This window comes from Xenia sp. Carnegie-2017, unplaced genomic scaffold (assembly GCF_021976095.1).
Source record: "Xenia sp. Carnegie-2017 unplaced genomic scaffold, XeniaSp_v1 HiC_scaffold_20, whole genome shotgun sequence".
In the NCBI taxonomy this organism is placed as follows: domain Eukaryota; kingdom Metazoa; phylum Cnidaria; class Anthozoa; order Malacalcyonacea; family Xeniidae; genus Xenia; species Xenia sp. Carnegie-2017.
Window position 1 is genome coordinate 814,714 of NW_025813483.1, and position 6,364 is coordinate 821,077.

Below are 6,364 nucleotides of genomic sequence, written 5' to 3' on the forward strand. Positions count from 1 at the left end.
AGGAATAGTTTTATATTCCTCACAAGAATGAAGCTAAACAAATGAAACTTGCTTTTCCTTCAATAGCCTTATCAACATTGAACGTAAGCTTCCTTTTTCTGAAAGATCTTGGGTATGGAGTTTGTGAACATAAGAAAGCTGTTAAGACTGCTTATTCAGTCTTTAGAATAAACGATGCACTGAAGCAATGTATAGGGAATATCCACTATGGTAATCACATGCGCATAATAAGATATGGGTGGCACTTATTACATAGCACAACATCAACTGTTTTCTTTTTGTACAAATATAGATATAAAGAAAAATACCATATCGAGATTTTATTTTTTTCCACACAGCTTACGAACAACTTCGAATAAGAAATAACCAGAGTATATACCTCTGTTTTCATCGTTGTTAAACAACTCTTTTTAGGATGCCAGTTGCAATTTGATTGTTTGGGTACTAGTTGCCTTGCCCACCCAGAGCTAATAGCAGTTATGCAAATGTATAGGTCAGGACAGGGAGGTTCACTTCTTATTACATAAACCATGTGATCCGAAAAGCATGTAATATAGGAAAATTTGAATAAACTTTGAGAAATTTTAAGGAAATATAGCAAAAATACAGTCATAATGTTAAGGGCTTCAGTTTCAAAACTTTTTTGTTTGCTATTCCTCGTGATCAATAAATATTTGGTTTTCACCGAAAATTTTAGCAAAATTTTCTTGTTAAATGTTTGTTGCTCAAACACTTCCTTGTTGCCCTCTTTTTAGGGGGAGTGAGTTATTTCCAGGGAGAAATAGTTCAATTTTGCCATTCTTTTGGTGTCAGCTGATCCAGTTATACAGAACCATTGAGTGGTAACATCGACTAGAATGATTGCTCTATACAAACGCTTTATGATTTATTAAGTCAACTGGAAGGCCTTGGGAGAATGCTTTGTTGTTGACTGACGTTTCGACAACCTTAGCAGTAGTCATATTCAGAGTCAAAAGCGACGCGCGCGCGCTTCTCATGTGACTTTTTCGTTCTTGTCTGATGACTAGTGGAATTCCAATCAAACATCAACTTACAGGTAAGTCTTGTTTGATATAAGAATTATATATCAACTATCAGACGTCTTGACGGCTTTATGATTTGATAATTCAGCTGGAAGGCCTTGGGAGTATGCAAAACTACGATTCCAAACACAAAATCTTTTGAACATAGTTTGTAAGCAAAACATGCTGCAAATTTGTGTAGTATAAAAATGTGAAAGTTCAGACAGAAAAGAAAAAGTCTTAACCACTGATCTTTGCATCAGCAAAACATTTTTTTAATAGGCAAGTTCAAACTTTACGTGCTTTACAGTGTTATCAATTTTTCCGCTCTATTATTACATGTAATGCATTTAAGAAGTTTTTTAGTTTATTAATTACTTACTCTTTATTTTGTAATAGTGGTAATGATGTTGCATAATGAAGTTTTGTCTCTGCTTTGTTACATTTTTAAAATTTATGGTGTATGATCGGGATTTATGACAATCTTTTTGTCAAAATTTTTTGAGTTGATTAAAAACATTTCGTTGACATTATAAATTAAATGTATAGCTACAGTAAGCAGTTTATTAAGTGTAAAAGGACATTAGATCTGACTTGTATTTCGAAACTATTACTTAATTCGCCCCTTTTATCATGTTTTCCACTTCCTGCCTCCAACTTTCCCACCACTCCTTCTCTTTTTCTTTTTCACCATATTTCCTCGTATTTTCATTTTCCAAAGATTTCACCTTTGCCTCAAGCTTCGTATTTTTATCTTCCAATGATTTTACCTTTTCTTCTAATAATTCATTTGACGATTTAAGATTTGTAGTCTCAGCTTCTAATGACGAAATGCGACCGCACAAAAACTGAATTTGACAGTTACTATTTGCTTCTACCTCATCAATTTTATTCCGTAATTCTATTGCCGTGTCCATTTGTATTGCTACACTCGATTTAATTTCCGTCATTTCCGGTGGCAATTCGCTGAAACGCCTCTCGATTTTGGCGACTTGTACTCCAAGATAGGTAGATTGTTGAATGATGTCCTTTGAATATTGAATAAATAGAATTATAACACTTCTCCCTTTATAATATCCAATTTTATAATTTTCTATATTGTACAATTGAATTCTAACTAGTTCCAAATTCATCAATTTTTAAAACATTCCTAATTGTTTGAATTTGTTATTATGTTCAAAGATCATGAAACATGCATTAATTCAGACTTTCAAGTTAACGAATATCATTTACAAAGACGTGTTCAAAATGGATTTGAAATACTTGGAGAAATTTTAACGGAAGTTAAAATGAGCACATTATTCCAAGAAAGAACTTCTTATCAAGAATGTCATACCGTAAATTGTTTGTCAAAAAGGTCAACATTTCATTTCCTATGTTTTTGAATTTTCATGATATATTTAAACATCATCGAGATTCTTTTTCGTTATTTTCCATGTAAGAAAAATTGATTATGTCGTCTTGAAATTAACACCAAGTAAATTTGAAGTAAAAGAAATGCGTTTAAAACGTCGGATTTGATTCAGATATCGTAGTTCAAATCAAAAACGTCATAATTTCTGTTAACAATTCAATGCAAATTGCGTAGCATTGACAAAAGCGGGATTTTTTGATGGTGTTATCATCACATATGCCCATTTTAAATATCATGTGAAAATAGTCGAAAATTGCCAATGAGGTTAAGAACGATATCAAGAACTATTCAGACTGAAGTCAAATTGTTTCATTGTACATTAATAAATGCAGAAGCTTTCAATATTTTGTATGGAAGTCATAAAGTCTTCCATACTTTGATATGAGCCGGCTTTTTGTGTCTTTTTTACGTCTTATTTACGATAATTCGAGTAAAAACAATTTGTAAAATGATTGAAAATCTCAAACAAGTTTCCCACCGAATACTTCTTTCAATGTCATTAGCCACATTGAAAATTGCGTCACCTAAAATTAATTTCCGTTTGCTCAATCTCTGTCAGCATTTTTCAACTTTAGCTATAAAAAGGGTGTCTCAAAAAGCACATCTTTGATGACATTTACAATCTGACATTTACAATCTGACAATCCTATAAAGAGCGTAAACGCAGTTGAACACAATAATTTATACGTGTTTAAGCTAAGTTATTTTGTATCTTATCTTTACTTCAAGCTGTTTCTTTTAGATTGATCTTCTTAAGCAAACAGTTTTTGGCTTTTGCTTGCCAGCTTCTGAGCTTCAGAAGTACGACTAAAGTTCACAATAGTTCTCATTTTCGACATTTTTTAAAAAAGCGACTCTATTCACTGCTGCGAAAACGGACTTTGCTACGCTGTATAATTTACAGTAGTGTTATGAAAAACTTAAATAATAAAAAAATTTTGATATTAATAGAACTTTAAAAAAGCTTCGGTAGTTTAGTGTAAGTGTTATGGATTTGGTAAGATGCGATGTCGGGTTTGAAACTAACTTCCGCCATCATATTTTGTTAAAAATGATAAATATTTATTTCTTCATAAAATGAACTTTATCGTTAATTTTTTTTCAATAAAACAATATAGCTAGGAAAAACCTCTTTATGAGAAAATTTTCAATATTTCATTTATTATTTGTGTACTTCTGTATTTGTGTATTATACACTTGTGAATTTTATATATTATTTGCAACTGGCGTTATACATACAATGATATAAAGTATTAAACACAAGCAATAAAAGTACATATTAACCAACCTTAATAATCTTAAAATATGGACTTTCTTCTTTTATTTTCTTATCTGGGTGTAGAACACGCGGACTCAAGTTTAGTGATCTTGATTTGACAAACCTCTTTTGGAAAATGAAACTGCGCAATATTCTCATTCCATTCTCCCCACGTCGTTACAGATGGTTGGCTCAATGATTCTACAAATTTCATCAAAAATTCTAACAACAGCGGAGCGCAATGTTCTTAATGTTAACTTAAATGAAGTTTAATCAAAGAGCAATTATGTACACACAAATTTAAAGTGAATAGTTTGAACCCGGAGTGTCATAATATGTTTGGAGATGTTCTTAAGAAAGCTTAACCTAATTTCAGCACTTTGGTATGTGTTAAACTCTAAATTATCGATCAAACGAAGATACAGTTTTGAAATATTTAAAGATTATAGTGTTTATAGTCTTTGGAATTTTATGTTGCTTGATGCATTTATAAAAAAAGCAAGCAAGTGCAAGCTCTTGGAAATTTTGTTCGAAATTGCGCTCTTTCACAAATCACCATTTGAGAATTGAGTATGAACTTTTTAGCCCAACTTTGTTTGGTTAGCTTTGTATGTTTGATTAAGTATTGTATTGTCGGTGTTTATGTAAAATTAGTCATTATGTAAAAGTGCAAAGGGTATTCGAAAAGGGAACTTTTCATACAACTACCAGTAAAATCGTAGGAAAAAGCAATAATTAGGAGTAAGCAAACTCTGGTATATAAAATTCTAACTCTTTCAGGGCATTTTGAACTATATAACTATATAACTACTGGGACATTTACCCTAGTAAACTTTCCCCTGTAGTGAACATCGATCGTGATATACTGGTAGAATGGATCTATTTCTAACCATAAAGGAGGGCTTTTGGTTATGAAATATAACGCGTTCTTATTGAAAGTACTTCAAAGAATTATACTTAGCTGTGTGATAGATTAGTTAAAAATTTCATAAGACCTCAGCATAATTGAACTATTGATTCGTGAAAATTGTATCAGAATGATCTTACATAAGCATAAATAATACACGAAGTACTTAAGAGTCAATATTCAAATGAATGTTTATTCAAAATTGCGTGGAAAACAAAGTACTAACATCTAATATAAACAGGTTTTGAAGTTAAGAATGTAAGTTGTTCGTATTAATTTTACATTTAAAAATATGAATTAAGATAACAATTATGTCAGATGAGCGCTAATTTGGCTGCCTTTGTCCGATACTAGAATGATGCTGGAAAATTAATAATGATTTATAAGTGATGAGTTTAAATTAGAAACTGGTTCATAAACAACTTGAAGTCAATCCTTAATGCAAAGTCCTCTACAGAGTTGATTACTGATAGTAGGGACCATGTCACCCATATTTTCGAGAGCTGTCATATTTGGACAGATTGTTAAAGATTTCTGGCAGTCATATTCATAAATAAATGTAAACAGTATAAATCATGTTGCTAATATTCAATATGTTGGTATAGCCATAGCCATGTAAATTTTGTATCCTATATAATATAGAGTTAACTATATTATGTAGTTAGTAACAGTTTTGTGTTGAGAAACTACTTTTGCTTAATAAATATATATGAAATGAGAATAAACACCTTTTAACTCAAGTTAATTTTGTATTTGTTTTGACAATGGGCCATTACACTCACTTAAGCCCCACTGAGCTCTTCGGAATCTTTTCTGAAGATTCGAAACAGTTCCTCTCCTTATTTTTCAAAGAAATAAAAGCTGGACGCCGTACAGCCATCTCAAAAACTATAAAAAGTTATTCATTAGATATGCATCCATTGTTGTTGACCACTTTACCCAAAAATTTACTCATCTTCTATAACTTGGTATAGAAGTCAATCCCGTTCCATCAGTTAAAGATATTGGTTTTACTTTAGACAGTCCCTGTATTGTCAGAATTAGTGGTTACCATTGAGTTCTTTAATATTTGGAGCAGCTATCTCAAGCGTGGATTTAGATATTGGATGTTGTAAAAGCTCTGGCGGATTTCGTCCTCTTCCGCCAAGATTTACCGAAAATGACTGCTTTTCCAAAAATTTCACAATTTTCCACTGCCCTCTTAAGAAAGGAGCAAGGAAAAAGTATGTGTAATATTTGGCATTTGTCATGCAATTTTTTGATGAAAATCAAATTAAGAACCTAAAATTCATAACAGCGAGTCAGCTGTGGTTGCCTGTTTTATGCCTTTTATAACTATCGATGAAGGAGCTATTCGTCAGTCACATAAGAATGATGTGCGTTGTTTATTACCAGCTTAGTCAAGTGAGAAACTTGTTCGCTCGCTGAAACTCTTTAGCCTATCGATGACTTGCCTTATTTACATTTTTTTGGCAGGTTAATTGATCCCAAATGAGGTTGACCACTGTTGCTCGTTTTGTCTCAAAGCACTCGACCGAATCTGCCAACAAGCAAAACGTAAACTAGGCACGTCATTTATACAAAAAGTATACCATAGTTTATCTTTACCGTTCTAGAGAGAAAAGTTAGCTTGTTCGTTATCATTACTTTTTTTGCCTGTTTTCATGCGTTTTCAAACACTCGAGTTTGCATAAGTTTGATGAATGAAAACAATCAATACTGTATATAAATCACTAAGTTACATTTTTGTTGTGTTCTGAACT

General features: G+C 31.9%; 1 long non-coding RNA gene across 1 annotated transcript; it reads right to left on the reverse strand.

The window, feature by feature from the left end:
* Positions 1-1,721: 1,721 nt before the first annotated feature.
* LOC124442355 lies at positions 1,722-3,781 on the reverse strand. The gene is made up of 2 exons (XR_006947222.1): positions 3,725-3,781; positions 1,722-2,050 (listed from the first exon to the last, which is right to left on the reverse strand). It is a non-coding gene; the product is annotated as an uncharacterized LOC124442355 (long non-coding RNA).
* Between the last annotated feature and the right edge of the window lie 2,583 nt (positions 3,782-6,364).